Source organism: Jaculus jaculus, chromosome 11 (assembly GCF_020740685.1).
Source record: "Jaculus jaculus isolate mJacJac1 chromosome 11, mJacJac1.mat.Y.cur, whole genome shotgun sequence".
NCBI lineage: Eukaryota > Metazoa > Chordata > Mammalia > Rodentia > Dipodidae > Jaculus > Jaculus jaculus.
The window spans coordinates 9,816,184-9,837,396 of record NC_059112.1 but is presented as its reverse complement, the minus strand read 5'-3'; positions in this window follow the sequence as shown (position 1 = coordinate 9,837,396).

The window sequence follows — 21,213 nt, the reverse complement described above, 5'->3', positions numbered from 1 at the left end:
TTTTGACTCATCTATTGTTTGGATTAGATGTCTTTGCTTTACAATGCTTTTTTTATAAATAGCAGCCAATAACAGACACAGCATATAAGATGTTTTCTACATGTGATGGTTTAAATTGGAAATGTCTCTCATAGACTCATGTGTTTCGATTCTTAATCCCCAGTTGGTGGTGCTGTTTGAAAAACTTGTGTAATCTTTCAGAAATCAGGGTCTTGTTGGAAAAGTTTTCAGTGAGGACAGATTTTAAGGTGCTCCATCCCAGGCTTGCTAGCTACCATCCATCTCCCTCTCCTTCCTTCCTCTCTGCTGATATGACCATGTTATACTGGCTTTCTTCTCCTCCCTCCATGATAAAATAAACTAAATTAAACCCTTTTCTTTCCTTAAGATATCTCTGGTCACTTCCCCCCTCCCAGCAATGAGAAGGTAATTGACCCACTATTTGTGGCTGGTACCTTTTGCATTTGATATATTTCTTTCTCATAAATATTTTTCCTATAACTGTAAAGTAATGTATATTGATGTTGTTTAAATCAGCAAAAGCAACTAGCCAATAAGTCACATGATAAATTCTTAATTTATCTGCACAAATGATTTATCCAAAGAAAACACAGGAAAAATTAAAACCCTCCAGGAGCCTCACTAGGAAAACGAGGTGGAGATATTGTTGGTATACATGATGTATTATGTCAGAAATCATTAAGACAGGCTGGGAAGATCATTTGAAAATTCTCTATATTTTTCTAGGTATCACCATCCAAAATTTGTTAAGATAGCCATGGTTTTTAAATTGGATTTTGTTCTTGAAGACTTAATTAGGCCAGATGGTTGATTTCAGTGGACAGAACTTCTAAGCTATTAGGCATTCAATAATGTTATTATCAAAATGGTAATATCTAAAGAAATTAGATTATAAGCACCATCTTTATATAAAATATGGCTTGTGAGGATTTTCATATTATGATATTTTACTCTTAAGGTAGTCTTTGTTTACTTCTTATTTTGACATTTCAAGTAACTTTACAGGGTTGCAAATTAATATGTTGTTAGTAAATAGATGAATAATACTAAAATGCAAAGGATTGGTAAATGTGTAATTTGAACATAAATAATAAAAATTGAAGATACTCTATCATTATTATGAACACTGAATAGCAATTTTAACATATCACATACATGCACAAAACACCTCGGTTACATATTTCACAAATATTAGCCTCCTTTTACACATATTATATTGAAGCATGGTCCAGAATAAACCAAGTCTGAGTAGCAATTATCATTGCATGAGGCCACCACAAGTAATTTTAGTATCTGGATATTTCATGGAAACTTCACGAATTGCCATCTGGAATTTAAGATGTGAAGCTCTTACTAGGATAGAGAGGCCCATTTTGTATCAGCATGAACATCATAACAACCTCTCCAAATGATACACAGCATTTCCTTGGTCACCTACTAGTCTCATGCTGGGGACCAACAGCAAGGTTACATCATTTTATATGACTTATTCATAGTAAGATGAGAATAGCAGAGTCTTCTCTAAAACATAGAAAATATTGCTCAGTGACGTTACTGTCAATAGTTTCCACAGGGCATTGAGCCAGGCACCTCATCAACACACCATCGAGTCTCTTTAAATGCTAAAGGAAGAACAAATCTTATCACAAAATGTGAACCAAGTTCAGGATAAGCAAGGGAGGCTAGGAGAGGATGTGATCTCCCTGGGGGTGGCTTTCAAGAGGAATTGAATCCTGCCTCATTGGGTATCATCTGTGTACTCTATGCAAAACAGAAACAGGCCCTTAAGCATAGAATAAGTAATGCTGCTCCTTAGTCTGTTATTACTTACCATACTTACAAACACTACGAAAGTAAACTGGCATCAAAATTACTCTGAAGTAAAGCACAAGGCCAGGATTATAAAAGGAAATGTTAAGCATGCATGAAAGTTCCAGCATGATACTGTGACTCTCTAAGTTATTTCACTACTTTTTCTGTTGTGTTAATCTTGTGGTTTTGTTAAGTCATATTATTCCTTTTTTCTTTTAGTTCTGTTCCCCTCCTTCTTTTTCTCGGTTGAAAACTATCACTCACCTTGGGTGGGAATCTGCTGCAATCAATTTTGCCAGCTTTATGTATTTTTGTTTTAAATTGCCAAAACCAAAATCAGCTACAGAAGAAGAGAAGACAGAAGTGCCATTTGGGAATTGTGTTTGATTCTACCTCCTTTCGGTCATCCCACAAAATTTGCAATACATGGATTTCAGAAAGTAATGCTAGCAACTACACAACATTTCACATATGCAAAAGCCCAGTCCCAGGAGAGAATTCAGAACGCGTGGCTCCCTGCATGGGCTGTGGCGGAGCAGAACGCCACCACACACCGTGGCCGGGGAACGGGAGAGAAGCAATTGCTCCCACCGGGGCTACTGAAGCTGACTGACATCAGTAGTCAGCTTACTGGACTTCAAAAGTTGCAACAATATAATCTCATTCCTCGCAACAACCGAAAGGGTAGAAATACTAAGGAGATGGTTTCACACTCTCTCCCTCCTTGGGGACTTGGGGAGACCTCCGCATCCCTGCCTAACACATTCCTCCCACAGAAGATCACCTAGAAATTGCATATTCCCACTATAAAATATGCAAGGGGAAAAGCAACCAAAATTAGAATGCAATGAATCACAGTAGTTCATTAAAATAGGCATTTTTGATTTTGTTACCTTTTCAACACACACACTGAAGGCTCTACACTTTTAATTCAAGCAAGTTGAACAATAATTTTGTTCCTTTATTGTCACAGGAGATTGTTTATTTTTATTTGTCCCATAGTGTGGGGGGGGCATGCACATATGTGCATGTGTGTCAAGGAATTGAGTATGATAAATTTCAGTAGGGAGGATGACAGGCAAATAAGAAGATCAATAAATAAAATGTCTTTACCTTTTTAAGTCTTAGCTGGAAAACTTTGAAGGGAGAATTTATCCCTCTCATTCCAAAGAGACATAAATAACAGTAGTCTCATTTGAGCAAAGTAGACATGCCACCCTTCACAGCAGAGCTCCTTCCAGCAAAGTCTTCCTGGTGATTATGTTGAGTCCAGGTGCAAGTTATTACTCTGTGTGTAACAATAAACCATGTGACATTAGCCCGAGCATTTACAAATTAGTACAGGTGGCATTGCAAAACAGGCTCTGGGATAACTATCAGAGAAGCAGAAAAACAGCAATGTGTCAAAGAGATTTGCTTCAAAATTGTTTGGCTTACAATTTCAATATTTTCTTATTCAAAAACTAAACCTGCCGACTGAAATCATACTTATTACTTTCAAAATTGTTGTTGCACATTACTGTCATGGAGTTTGTCAGGACAAAAGTGCTCTCCAAACCCACCAAGGGTTAGAATAGGAAAGAGCTGCAATGAAGTTTAGTAAGAAATTCAGATGGACTTTATTGCTTAGCATTTTTCAAGATTAATTGTGAGCACTATTATTTAGAAATGATTTTGGATTATCAGCACAAAACAAGAAATGAGTATGAGAAAAAAAATTCCAAATGGGTATTAGTGATCCAAAGTCTTATATACCTTTTCTTTCTTAGTGTTTACTTGATCATCTAAAATTAATCACCTATTATACACACACTCACACACACACACAATCATTTATAACGTTTGCCTGACATTGACTATGACATACGGTTGATTAGCATAGATATTTTGGCCCCAGGAGTATTGTTCAAGAACATCCAACTTTTACTTTTCAAAACTAACTTTATAAATGCTTCTAAATAAGAAGCTCATTAAAAATAGAAGAAAATAACCTTTGTGTTCTGGAGTACTTACCATATTATCTCAAGTGTATGTAATTGTACAATTTAACCTATGACACTTCCAATTCTACTTAGCATGACTTATAAAATGTTTTCTTTTTTAAGTTTAAATTCACTAATGGGAAGAGTGTATACAAAACTAAAATTCAAACTACATAGTTTATTTCCTTTTCTTAAAAAATATATTCTATTTATTTATTTGAGGGGCAGGGAGAGAATGGGCATGCCAGGGCCTCCAGCCACTGCACACAAACTCCAGATATATGCACCCCCTTGTGTGTCTGGCTTACGTGGGTCCTGGAGAGTCAAACTGGGATCCTTTGGCTCTGCAGCAAACGTTTTAACCACTATACCATCTTACCAGCCCCAAACTTTACTATTTTTTAATTAAACAATATAGTTTGTACTTTCTACTATCACATTTCATTCTTGGTTCTCCAAATCTGCAGATTATATAAGTAGAGATTATCATACATAATGTTTTAAATGCGACTTTAAAATGGAATTATGTTTAATTTCTCACTAAGAGAATTTTAATTGTTTTTGAAGATTCAAAATTTTAAAAGGGCATGATTCAACATATCAAGATATCTTAATTCAAAGAAGAAAGTAAGGAACCAAACAAGAAGAAAGTGAATGAGAAGGAAGGAAGGAAGAAAAGAAGAAAGGAAGGAAGGTAGAGACATTGAGCCACTTTTAAATTAAATTTTATTTGACTTCCAACAAAATGAAAATTTCAAAAAATAGGACTATTATTTATAAAATATTAAAATATATTAAATAAGAAGTAGCCAAACATGATGGCACATGCCTCTAATCTCAGCACTAGGGAAGCTTAAGTAGGAAGATTTCCAGGTCAGTCAGGGAGGAGGAAGACTCCACCTCAAAAAAAAAAAAAGCAAATTTTAAAAAAGAATGAAGTAATGTGTGGTGTCTTGCCATAAGATTCATTGAGAATAAATTTCTTTATTATACTTTATTTTTAAATTTTATATATAACAGGTTGCATGCAGTTAAAAATTTGTTTTTATTTGTTAGAGAAAGATAGTCAGATAGAGTAAGAAGGGGCACCCCAGGGTCTCTAGCCACTGCAGACAAACTCCAGACAAATGCACTACCTTGTGCATCTGGCTTACATGGGTACTGGGGAATCAAACCTGGGTCCTTAGGCTTCACAGCCAAGCACCTTAACACTTAAGCCGTCTCTCCAGCCCAGGTTATATATGTTTATCTCCTTATCCTGGCTCATGTTACCCTGGGAACCCTCCTCAGTGAAGTTATGGTATTCACTGTAGGGTCATGAAGGCCTCAGTCAGTCCCTGTGGAGTAGAGGTAGAGACCGTGCCTCTGGGTATTCGTACACAGTCTATCACTCTGTCAATCCTTCCACCCCTCTTCAGAAATGTTCCCTGAGCCACGGAGGCCTGTTGGCTATCTGATTTATATTGAGTTCTTTGTAGCCTCTGGATTTTTGCTTTGACGGGTTTTGTTTCATCCCTGTGTCTAGCACCATCACCTTGGAACTGGTTCAGGCCAGCAGTAAGAGCTGTGATCATGTTTCTGCTTTTCTCTGCAATTTCTCCTGATCCCTGACAGATGCAAAAAGTCTCATGGTGGGCATTTGGCTATCTTGTCTTATGGATGGATCTTGGCTCTCCTCCACTTTTTCTATCTGTAAAATAAAACAGATTTTCCTAATAACAGAGATCAGCTTGGGTGAAAGGGGGTATGCAAAATTATTTGAGATACTTCTGGTTTGAAACCCCACTCTTATTCTCCAGGGAGCAATGGGGTTTCTCTCTGACATCTGAGTTTTCTGACCATAGGATTGACTTGGTTTCTAGTACCAGATATAATTTCTTTCCAATGAGTGGGCCTCGTGTCCAGAGAACAAATAGTTGATTACCTGATAAGGCTGTGTACCACTATTGCACATGCGTGTACTTCTTCTCCTGCTGGTTGATTTTTGATTGTCTGCAGGATCCTCTGCTTTTATGCATGTTGTTGCTGACCATTGTCCTCCATCAGCTCCGATAGGCCTCTACAGCAGTATGGGGATGAGCCAGGAGGGGCTATCTTCCCTCTAATGTCCACCATGGAATTCCGATGTCCGATGACCACTGCCTGTGGTGCCATCAGCAACAAGGTCTTACCTTTTAGTTCTGGCAGGTAAGCAAGTGTTTTGGCAAAGACCTAGACTGTTTTGGGGATGTCATAGGTCTTTCTGGCCAAAAGCTCACTAGGGCAGGGGAAGGGCAACCAAATTCTGGACCTGGGATTTAGAGAGTACTTGGTTTTAAGGTTAGGCTTTTTGCAATTTCTGTATGGACTGTCCACTCTCCCCCTTTATTGGTGGTTATATCTTGGAGAATAAATATCTTAATCCTATAGTATCAAATAAATATTTTATATTTCTTTGATCTGACTTCTCAGCATACCTGATGATGAAATAGTCGCTTTATTGATATGCTCCAAATTATCATGGAAAACAAACTTTCAAACAAAACCAGACTGGGATATGGCTCAGAGGTTAGATGTGCTTGCTTACGAAACTGGCAAGCCCTGGTTCGATTCTTCAGTGCCCTCATAAACCCAGACTTTTGTAGTTCAAATGGAGTGGCAAGATGCCTTGGTGTACCCATTCTCTCTTTCTTTCTCTCTCTCTCTGTCTATCTATCTTCTATTATCTCTTATCATTCCCTCTCTCAAATAAATTTTTACAAACCTCAGAACCATTCAGAATTTTGAATATTTAGAACATAACATGAAAGATAATGGTATATCTGCACATATTTTCACAATTTAATACATAATATGACTAAAAATCCATTAAAATGCAGATGTCTTTGTAAACTCACTAATTAGACAGTTTCAACATGAAGGTACATTTATTTAAATGTATGGAACATATGTGACATAACATAATCCCAAATGAAACTTATGACTAAGACATTGTATAAGACGGCTGAATCAGAGACTATTTCAGATACTTCCATACTTAGAAAAATCTCAGCTTATCAAATTGTAACTATGTCATATATCAATGGATAATATAAATTTTACCACTGTACCAGAGGGTGTGTGCATGGAGAGAGTAGGCCAGAGCTCTGGGCTCATTCCCCACCACCCAGTTCCCTGGCCCTGGTACCCCTACTGTTGGCTCAGGGGGCCTGGCCCCTGCCTGTTTGCTGTGGAAGCCGGCCTTTTGCTTTGGCTTCCTGACTGACTAACCCTTGGGTCCCCATCTTCCCATTGCCCTGACCCAGAAGATGCATGGGGCACTGTGGGAGCTGCCTTTTGCTCATGGCTCCCCAGTTTCCTAGCTCTTGATTCCTGAAGCCCTAGCTCCCCAGTCCCCGGCTCCTCTGAGTTGAAGAGTGTGCACAATTGGAGTGAGTGGGCCTGAGCTCCCAGTTCCCCAGGTACCCTTGATACACGTGTAACCTCCACAATCAGTGCATCTGCAGCTCTAACCCCACCTCACATTTAAAACAGAGCACTCACTGAAGATAATACAAGGCCAAATACATGTTTCCTCCTTAATATAATAAGACTTTTACCACAAGGTGGGTAGACAGCAAGGCAAAAACTTTGCTAAGTTCAAAAAAAAATCATGTGAATAGAATAGAAAGGAACAATAGGATACCCTAAAATGACCAAATATCCTGATCATGCATATACCAGAAGGGGAAGAAACCCAGGCTAGAGGCATAGGAAACATAGTCAACAAAATTATTTTCTGAAATTTTACCAATATTGCAAAAGAGAGGCCCATCCAGATACAAGAAGCTCACAGAACACTCAAGAGACTAGACCAAAGAAAAAACTCTCAAAGGTACATCATAGTTAAAACCCTTGACAATGAAAACAAAGAGAGAGTGCTAAAACCAGCAAAAGAGAAACAACTCACTACATACAAAGGCAACTCCATCATAACTATCTCCAATCTCTCGGTGGAAGCCAGAAAGACCTGGAATGGAACACTTCAAAGTCTAAAACCTGTGGCTTCCAACCCAAACCACTGTCCCTAGCAAAAGTATCCTTCATAATGGGTGGCAAAAGGGAAAGTTACTCTGAAAAAAAAGTCAGCTCTATGATTATATGAACACAAAGCCAAACCTACAGAGAATACTTGATGGAATACTCCACACAGAACAAACAATCTCAAGAGCCAACAAAAAGAAAATCCCAATAACCAAAACTAGAGCAGGCTCAAAAAAGTACAAAGCCCAAGAAAGCACCAAATCCCATAAAGCACCCCATCATGGCAGGGATTAAATCGAATCTCACACTTACAACCTTAAATATCAATAGTCTTAACTCGCCCATCAAAAGACACAAGATAACAGGGTGAATCAGGAAAATGGACTCCTCTATCTGGTGTCTTCAAGAAACCCACCTCATCAGTAAAGACAGGCAGCTCCTCAGGATGAAAGGATGGGAAATGATACACCAGTCAACTAGAAATAAGAAGCAAGCAGGTGTTGCTATACTAATATCTGATGCAAGACATTTAAAAACAAAAGTATTCAAAAGGGATGTAGAAAGATAGAAGTCTACTTCCTACACATCACGGGAATTGTCCAACATGAGTACATCACAATCATCAATCTATATGCACCAAACACAATACATCATGGCCAAATTCTATCAAACCTTTACTGAAGAACTAGAACCAATATTTCGCAAATTGCTTCACACAATTGGAGAACCAGACATATAGATAGATAGATAGATGATAGATAGATAGATAGATAGATAGATAGATAGATAGATAGATAGATAGATAGATAGATAAAATAAAGGATAAAAATAAAAGATCCTGGATAAAATACTTGCAAATCAAATTCAACATCACATCAAAACCTTTACCAACCTTGATCAAGCAGTAATCATCACAAGGATGTGGGAGTGATTCCAGATATGGAAATCAGGGCTGGAGAGAGATGGCTTAGTAGTTAATCACTTGCCTGTGAAGCCTAAGGACCCCGGTTCAATGATCTGTCTCCCAGGACCCATGTTAGACCCAGATGCACAAGGGGGCGCACATGTCTGGGGTTCGTTTGCAGCAGCTGGAGGCCCTGGCACATCCATTCTCTCTCTCTATCTGCCTCTTTCTCTCTCTGTCACTCTCAAATCAACAAAATTTAAAATTAACAATTTTTTTAAGATATGGAAATCAGTCAACATAATATACTGCATAAATAAACTTAATCACAAGAAACATATGATCATGTCAATAGATGAAGAAAAAGCCTGTAACAAAATACAATATCACTCATGAACAAAATAATGAAGGGTTTATATCTCAACACAATGAAAGCTATATATAATGCACTTAAAGCCCAAATAATACTTAATGGGGAAAGACTTAAGGAGTTCCCATTGAGAATGGAAACAAGACATTGGTACCCACACTCACCACTGCTCTTCAGCCTAGTACTAGAAGTCCTTGCCCAAGCAATAAGACAGGAGAAAGAAATAAAAGGGATTCAAATTGGACAGGAAGACATCAAATTAGCCCTTTTTGCAGATAGCATTATCCAATACAAAAGTGACCTGAAAGTCTCAAACTCAAAACTTCTAAAGGTGATTAATTCCTTCATCAAAGTTGCAGGGCAAAAAATTAAAGCACAAAAATAAGTAGCCTTTCTATAGGCAAAGGGCAAATATGCAGAGATAGAAATCTGCAAGGCTGTCCCATTTTTAATATCCATAAAAAAATCAAGTACCTTGGAATAACATTAACCAAGGATGTGAAAGACCTATACAATGAGAACATAAAATCATTCAAGAAAGTAATTAAGGAAGCCTTCCCATGCTTCTGGATAGAAAGAATTAATATTGTGAAAATGATGATTCTACTAAAAGCGATAAACAGAGTTAACTCAATGCCAATAAGAATTCCAGCATAAATCTTAGCAGAGATTTTAAAAAATTATTCCAAAATTTATACAGAATGGCAGGAGACCTCAGATATCCAAATATATCCTCAGCAAAAGAAGCATCTCTAGTATGACCACTCCCAATATGTAGCTATTCTACAAATCTATAGTAGGAAAAATAACATGTGACTGGTACAAAAATAGACATACAGATCAATGGAACAGAATCGAAGACCCAGACATTAAGTCAAGAAACTACCACCACTTGACCGTTGACAAAGGTACCAATAATGTAGACTGAAAAACAGGTAGCATCTTCAGCAAATAATGCTAGACAAATTGGATAACCATATGTAGAAAAATTAAACTAGAACCACTCATCTCACAATTCAAAAACATCAACTGCTGGGCTGGAGAGATGGCTTAGCGGTTAAGCACCTGCCTGTGAAGCCTAAGGACCCCAGTTCGAGGCTCGGTTCCCTAGGTCCCACGTTAGCCAGATGCACAAGGGGGTGCACGCGTCTGGAGTTCGTTTGCAGAGGCTGGAAGCCCTGGTGCACCCATTCTCTCTCTCTCCCTCTATCTGTCTTTCTCCCTATGTCTGTCGCTCTCAAATAAATAAATAAAAAATCAACTGCAAGTTTATTAGAGAGCTCATCATGTGACCTGATACTCTTCAAGTACTGGACAAAGAAAATAGGAGAAACTCTCCATGATATCAGAGTGGGGAAAGACTTCCTGAAAAACACTCTGTAGCCTACGAAATCAATGAGATCTAATGAAGCTAAAAAGATTTTGCACAGATAAATATAACATAACATATATATATATAATATAATATAACAGAACCAATAGATTACATACAGAAAGGGAGAAATTTTTCACAGCTGTACTACTGACAGAGACCTAATATCTAGAATCTGCAAAGACCTCAAACTAAATAATAAAATATCAAACAACCAACTCAAAAAAAATGGGGCAGAGAACTCCCTATTCAGGAATAAATACAAATGGCTAATACACATTCAAGATAATGTTGAACATCCCCAACCACCAGGGAAATGTTGATTAACACAACTATAACATTTCACCTTACTTCAGTAAGGATGCAAATAATCATTTTAAAAAATAAACAATAACAAATGATGAAAATGTAGGGAAAGAGGAACCCTTATTCACTGTTGGTGGGAATGCAAACTTGTACAACCACTATGGAAATCAATATAGATATTACTGAAAAAGATGAATATATAACTATCAACATACCCAGATATTCCCTTACTGGGCATTTACCCTAAACTCCCCATGCTTCACTACAGAGAGATTTACTCAACTATATTTATAGCTACTCAATGCAAAAGAGCTAAGAACTAGAATTGACTCAGGTGTCCCTCATTGGATGAATGGACAATGAAGTTGTGGTACATTTACACAATGGGATTCTACTCAGCAGTAAGGAAAAAAAATGATACAACAAAATTTGTAGGAAAATGGATGGACTTAGAACCGATCATACTCAGTGATCACACACTGTCACAGAAAGACAAACACTACATGCTCTCTCTCACCTGAGTTTCCTAATGGGGAATGGCTTGAGTTTCTGGCAAGCCAGATAGACCACTTTGGCCCAGAAAATAAGTACGGAATGGTTTTGGAGGGATGGCAAGGGGAAGATGGGGAATAAACACAAAACTAAGTCCAAAATGAACTGGTATCATAGAAACTTTTGTCTTTGAAAGAAGACTACAAGTCCTAAACAGGAGTAAGGGGAGAACCTGAAAAGGATGGCCCCAGAGAAGTTGGGGAAAAGCCTAACCTGAAAAATTTTGCATTCTTACCTGGAACTCCCAGTGCCAGAAATCGCTACTATCCACATTCAGGTCTTGATCAGAAAGACCTACCAGGTCCTCCAAACAAGACAGGCTTCTGTCAGAGCACTTCATTAGGTAATATGCTGCCAACACAGAATATGGAGAGACCTGGTTGGAATCCCTAAGAGAGCCAGTCCCCAGACCGTTAGCCCATCTAGTGCACAAGCAGGGGTCTAAGCTACTCAGAAGCAACCAGAAGGACAGGAAGTACACATGGGTGCGGGGGTGGCACACAGCTGTGGCGGGGAACCAACAGCTTTCTGATTGGCTACAAGATGCACTCAGTGAAAAGGGACCCATATTTGGGAATGGGAACCAGGTCTGAGTCCTACTGGGACAAATATGCTCTCCAATTCCAAGCTCCCACTATCCTCTGGCTGAAAGAGGGGCTGCATCCATTAAAATCTCCCTAAATTATTAATACTTATCCAATTTAACCTATGCTGACTTCACTCACCATTGCAGAATCTGTTCTTATTTTTCAGACAGTAGTGAGAGTAAAGGAGATAATGCTCTGGCACTTCAGCCAGAGCCCAGGTGAAATTCCAGAGGAACTAGGGAGACGAGCAAGACTGCTGCTTCCATGGGAAGCCTGACAGTCAGTGCCAGGGTGAAGGAGACCGATGCTGAGGTTACTCAACACATACTGAAGCAGAAACCCAGAAGTTACTAAGAGCTCATCACTGAAGTAGACTTAAAACACACCCTCTAAGGTTCAGGCAATATTCTGGAAGAGTGGGTAGAAAGACTGTAAGAGCCACAGGTTGGGATGTTATTCCCAGAGGCATTGCCTCCCCCCAAAAACTGACTTCTGCTCCCACAACTCATAACATGCAAACCCATGTGAAGTACCAGCAACCCCACTGAGGAAGGCCCCCCGTGAACTGAGGGCACGGAGGAGGGAAAAGAGGGAACCAATACATGATAATACTTGTCCTAAATAAGCAATTAAAATTATAAGTGAGAGTTATTTTTATAGTAACCAATTTCTTATGATGCATGCATTTATTTATAATACTATTACTATAAATAATGTAATAAAAGTCTGTTTATCAGATAGGTGGAGGTTAGTCTACATAAAATGTATGTTGTCATTAAAAAACAATTAATCAATAAATAAGTTCTGCCATCATCTTTTGTAAAGCAAAAGGATATGACAACCATTTTTCTTCTGTGCCTCACAAGAGCATGTATACACTCACATGCACACACAAAACTGCCAAATTTTGCCTTACCATGTCCTTTCTGCCATAATCATTTTGCTAGGCATATAGAGGGAGCCTTACCTTAACAGAATGTCAATGGAGGACACCATATACTAGGCATATATATATTGTGTGTCATTATCCAAGGATAATTAAACTAAAAGCTGTTATAATTGTTACTTAAATAAAAAAGCATATAAAAAATACTAACCCCCACCTATCTGACAAGGAGACTTTTAATAACATTATTTATAGTAATAGTATTATAAATAAGTGCATGCATCATAAGAAATTGGTTATTATAAAAATAACTCTCACTTATAAATTTTAATTGCATATTTAGGACAAGTATTATTATGAAAATATTTCTTTTCAAATGTTTAAAAAGTTCAATAATCTCACTTGCAAATTTTGTGTTTTCTGCTATAAGCTATTGTTGTGATAATATTGATGAATTTAAAACAGCTTTAATAAATTACTGACTTGAAAACTCATTAGGTACACTTCTTTTGGCATATTTCAGATAATCTCTTCTTTCAATAATTTTTTCTTATTAATTCCATTTCATTTCCTCAGAGGTCCAGATATTTTTCATATTGCATATAATTTAAAAAGGAATTCAGCAGGTTTTAAAGAGAGCTCCAGTAGAGGATTTTCAATGTTTTGGTGAACAAAATAAACAAGCCTCAGGAATGGGTAGACATATGGTTGCCTTCCTAAAAACAGAAACTGCAGTCATAAAATCTTTAATTCTATTGCTTTAATTAATCAATACAATTTGGGAGAGTATGCTAAAAATAAATATATCAGCTCACAGCCTAGAAATATAAAACGATGCCTTTATTCTAGAATTCTTTATCTGCATGCTGTGTTCTTAGTGGCACTTTGAGTTAGTATAGTCTGTCAATGTGCTGTAAGGAAAATCCCTGTCTGAGGTGAGTAAATAGGGACAGATATAAGAGAAAAGTAATGGACTTATGCTGTTAAAATTACTATGGAGAAGGAAATGCATTAGCAAACCTATTTGTTAATTTATAAAACCACATGTCTAGCTTCAAAAGTAGAAAGCATTTGAGTAAGATCAAAGTGGTAAACCTAACTACAATAACGTTCTCTAATGGCCTATCAATATCTAGACATATTGGTAGCTCATATATGCTTGATTGATGATTTTAAGTAGATAAATAGATGATGCTGATAGATTATAGACAAGTAGATGATGGTTTCCTAGATGATAGATTGTAGATAGACATAAGATAGATAGTAGATAGATAGATAGATAGATAGATAGATAGATAGATAGATAGATAATAGGTAGATGATAGACAAATATATGTGATAGTCATCTTCTCAAGGAGTATTCTGACTCTCCATCAGCTTCTATTTTTGTATTTTTGAGGCAAGCTCAACAGACTGGTCTTTTTTTTATTCAAGAGAGAGATGGAGAGATGAGAGATGGAGTAAAAGAGAAGCTTGGCAGCCAGGGCCTGCAGCCGCTGCCATCAAGCTCCAGATGCATGTGCGTGTGCAACCTTGCGCACTTACGTTACTGTGCATCTGGCTTACATGGGAACTGGAGAGTCAAGCACAAGCCCTTAGGGTTCAAAGGCAAGCAACTTAGCCACTGATCCATATCTCCAGCCCTCCATCTGCTTTTCTGCATGACAATCCAACTCTATGGCTTCAAACACTAGCCTTCATCTCACAATTCTGTATATCCTCTTGGCTAGGCCCTGAACCTCCTCTCTGTCCCCTGATGGGTCTGCCCACAATGACATAGCTGTCCAAGGAAGGTGTGGTGGTCTGATTCAGGCATCCCCCATAAACTTAGGTGTTCTGAACACTAGGTTCCCAGCTGATAGAGATTTGGGAATTAACGCTTCCTGGATGTAGTGTAATGTTGGGGGTCGGGCTTATGGGTGTTATAGCCAGTTTCCCCTTGCCAGTGCTTGGCACACTCTCCTGTTCCTGTGCTACCTTATGTTGGCCAGAGGGTGATGTCCACTCTCTTCTCATGCTATCATTTTCCCTGCCATCATGGAGCTTCCCCTTCAGCCTGTAAGCCAAAATAAACCTCTATTTTCCCACAAGCTGTTTTTGGTTGGGTGATTTCTACCAGCAATGCAAACCAGACTGCGACAGAACGGTTATCTGGTTCTTACCTACAGAGGCACGGTAACCTGGGTCCTGTGTGTCTTTCCTCTCAGCAAGGTAGCTCAGTTCTGCTCACATGGAAACTCTGCTGGACAAGTGTCCCAGAGTGGTCATTGACTAGGAAGCTTCTCAGATCCTGTTGTCAGAACTATAACAATATTGCTTCTGCTACATTACCTTGTCTTCAAGTTATGATGCCAGCCCAGCTTCAAGGAGTAGGAAAATAACCTTTTATCACAGGAAACAAGCCGAAACTCCACTGTTGCACTGGGGATGAGCACAGTGTGAAACACGCTGTGGCCACATTTCTGGAACCCCCCCCCATGTACTGCTTTGGGTCAGATGTTTTGTCCCAGTAATGAGAAGGTACCTAACTGTAACATATTAAAATGTCACTTTCCAACTCACTGTTACTAATGCTTTCAAATTCCTTCATTATATAGGAATTAAACTCATTTGCTATTATGTTATATTATAGTCATGAATTATTCATATAAGTTGTTAAATTTGTCTTAAATTTTGTCTATTTAACACATCACATACATAAGAATATTATATTTTAAGCCAGCCATGGTGGAGCAAGCCATTTAATCCCAGCACTCGGGAGGAAGAGGTAGGAGGATCGCTGTGAGTTCAAGGCCACCCTGAGACTACATAATGAATTCCAGATCAGCCTGGACTAGAATGAATCCCTACCTCAAAAAAACAAAAAAGAAAAAGAAAATTGTTAAAGTTGCTGATATACAAAATTTGTGTTTAAAAATGTTACACAATTCAATATCTTGCCTCTAGTGAGCTTTAATATATATATTGGTATTTCCTTTCCTCTCTACCTCAAAATCAGAACTATTTTGAACAGGTCAGTTTTACACAAATGGTGTCCTCATTTTTGATGGTGTAGCTTTATGAAATGAAGAGACTACTAACAGTGAGCTTTAAGAAAAAAAAAAAAAAACACCTGAAAAGCATCCCCTGTTAAACATCTGCTCACATGCAGCACATCTCAAGGAAAAGCTGCAGGTCCTGCAGGGCATCAGCAGTGTATGATCAATGCTTGTGAAAGCAGTTCTCAGATTAACATTGTGTCATATATCTGACAACAGGTGGGAAGTAAACAGTTCCTCCAACACTGAGGTGAAACACACCCATCTAGAAGGTGTATGGTATGTGAGCTTGCTTTTGGCTGGCATCTGATTTGGTAGGTTCTTGTGTTTAATTAGGTTCAGTTGCATAACTGCACCTTCAGTTAGCCTATCAGGACAAAAAGATCAATGCAAGGTCACCATTCAAGCTCAGACAAGGAACAGGGTTTAATGGTCTCCTTGCTTACTTTGATGTGAGACACTGTTAAAATTTTCACAGTGCACAGGATTATACAGAAAAAAGGGGTACTGCCCTTTTGAAAGCATTAGCTCATTTCCTTTCATTGGCTGTGATGTGTGTGGTATCAAGTCATTCATTTCATCCTCATTTGTTATGGAAGAAATTTCATCTAAATAGATGAATAAATTAAAATGAAACAGCCAATACTAAATTCTTCCATAAAAATTGTTGGATTTTTCATAAGATATCCTATTGTCCCCCTCCAATGCTACTTCCCTTCATCCCTCTGGGATCCTCAAAGTGAAATGTTATTTCCTCAAGGTGATCTACCATGAACCTTTAATGTTTTGCTCTTTAAGTATATCATATTGGATGTTTTGCATTACATGACTTTTCTTACTATTAAGCAATTTCTATTCATTAATATTTTATTCTTGAGCAAAAACAATGTGTTTGGTCCAATGATCAGCCTAAGGTTACTATAACATTTACATTTTATCCTCAGAAAGGCAGTCAAGCAAAACCTAATAAATCTGAAAACAGTTTTGAAAACTCACGTATTGGGTCCTCTTTCCATTTCCATTAGTGTTGCAGAGGAGTTACTCATTTGCTGAGAGCCTACTTTCTTTCTTACTTATGTCCCTGCTCATTCCCAAGTTATGAGAGACCCAGACTTAAAAAAGACAACTATGCCTTCCAGGAAATATGCATGTTTATTTAGTCTAAAAGGGCAAAGCCCATAAGTACTCTCATAGGAACCAGTGTAGAAAAGAGTGCAGCCTCCAAAAGTGGAGAAATTGTGTGTTGTTGTGCGCAAATTCCCTGCGTGCTTCCCATGGACAAAATCACTTTTTCTTACATCACTTATAACCTCAGTTGTTGTTTGTTTTTAATGACCCTCCTCTGGGATTTGTCAAACACTTACGAGAAATCAAAAGATTTGTACAAAAACAATCTGCCATAATCAGCACCTTTATTCAGTTCACATTTCCTTTCCAACATTTGCCTGGAATACCTTCAGAGAACACATTTACCTTGTACCTGTGGTAATTCTAGGCAATCATTGATTAGAGAAAGAAAGAAATCAAATACACTACAGGAATTCTTAGAATAGATCAGGAGGACCAAGCTTTTATTTGATGTGAGGTTGGAACAAAGAAATTTCTCATCTGATAGGGCTGAAAGAAAAGTGAAAATACAAGTTTTAATATATACCCAGAACATTCCATTCTTAGGTTAGAAAGAAACCTCAAGTAAACACTCTAATATAATTGAGAATCAACAATGCCTTTGTATATGATTCACAGTTCCAAATGTCTCCAGTGCTGATTTTGACCTTTGCAAACCCCATTAAGCTATGTAAATACAGTACAGAGAAATGCGTACAGTGTTTACACAGCTCTCTAATGTCAGCCAGACAAGGACGTATTGCTTCACTCCAGTCCCCAGTGCTAACAACAGCACTGTCGATGTGTTAATACATCCTAGCTATTGATCCTTATATGACAGATCTACCATGGGACTCATGTTGTGGCCTTTCTGTTCAATGTGTGGTTTCAGGGTAAACCCTACTTTTATTATCCTGATATTTATGATGTGCTACAAACACATATAGTTGTTCAATGGAAATAATAATATTTTTAGACAGATAAAGGAAATGCAGTCTTTAAGATATTACATTACAATTTATAAAAACTGAGCTACCAAACAGGAAATAAGGTCAAAGGCCAGGAATGGTAGCATATGCCTTTTAATCACAGCACTCGGAAGGCAGAGGTAGGAAAATCACTGTGAGTTCGAGGCCACCTTGTAATTACATAGTGAATTCCAGGTCAGCCTGGGCTACAGTGAGACCCTACCTTAAAAAAAAAAAAAGAAAGAAAGAAAGAGGACTAATAATATTCTATATAGAAAAATTAAGTTGCAGGCTGGAGAGATGACTTGGTGGTTAAGACATTTGCCTGCAAAGCCAAAGGACCCAGTTTGATTCCCCAGGACCCGCGTAAGCTAGATGCACGGGGGAGAGGGGCATGCATCTGGAGTTCGTTGCAGTGGCTGGAGGCCAAGGAGCGCCCTTTCTCCAAATCTCCCTTTCACTCTCTCTGCCTCATTCTCTCTCTCTCAAATAAATAAATAAAATTGAAAAAAAAACTGCCTCAATCCCACTAACCCAATAAACATTTCTCTTTACATTTTGATGCTTACTTTGCGAAGGGTTCTCTGTGAATAGGATGTGCATGAGCACGTACACTTACTGACGTATATTAACATATAGACAATAAAAAGAAATCAGGAAGTAATTATTAGAATATAATTTTTACTTAAATACATTTTAAATAAGTTGATTAAAATTAATAATTAATCTCAAGTATAATCCAAACAATCCTCCTTTTTCTCCCCTGTCTTAATTAAATGTTCAAGATTCTACATTATAAATAATAAAATCCAGGCTACCATACAAGAAATAAGGTTAATACTGTACAATAGAGAAAAAGTAAATTGCCTAAATCCCACTAACCCAATGAACATTTAATATTTTGATGCTTACTTTGCTAAGGATCATCTGTGAAGAGTATACTTACTAAAAATATAATGTATTAATATACATAGATAATAAAAAGAAATCAAGTAGTGATTATGATTAAAATATAATTTTACTTAAATTATTACTTTAAAATAATTTGATTAAAATTAGTAATTAATTTTATGTATAACCCCAAAAAGCCCTTCCCCACCCCCATTTTAATGCTTACTATGTAAATGATCGTGTCAGTCAGGTATCTATTTGCAACATATCTGAGAGAGAAAATAACTGGGAGAAACCCACTTAAAGAAAGAAGGGAAGATTTTACTTTGGTTCAGGGTTTTAGAGCTTTTGGTCCTCAGTTCCTTGACCCTGTCACTTCCAGCTTTGTTGAAGAAGATCATGTCAGGGTCAGGGGACAGAATTGTTCACCTCATGATAGCTGGCATTCAGGGAGTGGGGAAGGGCGGCGTGAACTGCGAATAAATCACCCCTTTGAAAGTAACATCTCCAAGGACTGGACATCTTCAACTCACCTCAGCTCCTGAAGTGTCAGTCACCTTCCATTCATTCCTTCAGCTGTGCACCACCCATGGGTTATCCCAAGAAGAGATGGGTCCTTGTGATTCATTCACCTCTGAAAAGGTTTGGGGACCAAACCTTCAAACATGATCTTTATGTTACATGACAGACCTAACCCATGCCAGTGACAACTTCAAACTAGGTAAAAACCAGATTTTCTTAACAGCATGGCAATGAAAATAAAGAATAATAAAGATATGCTCAATCAAGCTGTGTTAAATTTCCTTTGCTTTGTGTCATGGTATATCCAGTATAATAGATAAAAAAAAATTAATAAGGTCAGTGTCAAGTAAGCAACAAGCCTTTATTCCTCACATTTCTAGAGGCTGCAAAGTGCAAGGTCAAGGATCTGGCAGATTCCAAGAAGCAAAAGACCACTTCCTGGACCACAAATAGACAACTTCTACCCAAGTCTCAGATGGTAGAAATAGGAAGGAATCATTATGGGGTCTCTTTTAAAGGGCACCAATCCCACTCATGAGGGTGTCTCATGATCTAACAACCTTGTTCAATCCCTGTCTTCTATTATCAGCCCTCCACTGTCTTGATTTAAAGGGCGGCTATTTGACCTACAATTTCAGAGGGAATAATCCATTATGGTGGAGAAAGCATGGGCCAGATGGATGTACTCAACACGTGACAGCAGCACTTTCTTCAGTAGGTTGTTAATAATTTGACAGATCATGAATCAGAAAGCTCAAGCTGGATGTGACCTTCAGGGCAATGCCCCCAGCAGAGCACTCAATGCTAGTGAATTCACATATGCACATATTTCAAACACCCTCTAGCCAGAGATCAACTTTCTCAAACACAAGCTAGTGGACACCATTTACGTTCAAACCACGCACACCACATTGAGGAAGGGAACCTCACTATATGACATTGGAAGCAAAACTTAATCTGTATTACTGTGTAAGTAGGGACATGTGACAACTTAAAATGACATGAATTAGACTCTGTGAGTCATGTCTATGAGTCGACTGGGTCTTCTGTTCAAGATTTCAAAAGCAGGATAAGGGTCTACCAATCTTTCTTCTCATTTGCAATTGATTCAAAAAGAATATGTTTCAGAACTCTCTAATATTCGGGGAGGATTTCCCCCTGTGCTAACTTTAGGACCCAAGCCTTACAGGCTCAGTGCTGCAGTGAACAGTTTCTCTGAATTCCCCTAGATTACTCATAGTGCCCTGACATTTGGGTCAAAGCATTGTAATTCATGCCTTTATCCTCTTGGCTGATGAAATACCTAACTCTGATGCCTCTATCGACTACCCACCAGGAAAAACAAAGCAAAACAAAGTATTCTGTTTTTAAAGAAATTACATGATTTGGCCAGCTCAACTTAATGGAAATTTTATTTTCTTTACATAGTAATGTGACATCATTAGACAATGACAGTAACATAATCAGCAGTATCTTATGATATTTACAAGCCGTAATTCATAGGAAATATATTATAAAAGTGCCAAGGTTACTGGAATAATTTTAATTTTTTCTGCTAACCAACACAAATGAGATTATCTCATTCATTCAAACATATTGAATATCTCACAAAACAAAAAAAAATGTGTATCATTAGCATTTTGATTTGGGGTGATATCATTTTTTATAAATAACACACATTTAAAATGAAGAACAGCTAATACCCTGAAGTACCACTATTTCCTTTGTCTTATTTTCTTTTTTGTATTTCCTTTCTCACACACATTATATTTTAAATTTATTATTTAGGGCTTTTTATGAATACAACTAAAAAAATCTATATTGCATACAATATTATTGGAATAATCATTAAAGATTTATAATTTGCTAAAGCATATTTTTACAGGGGAATGA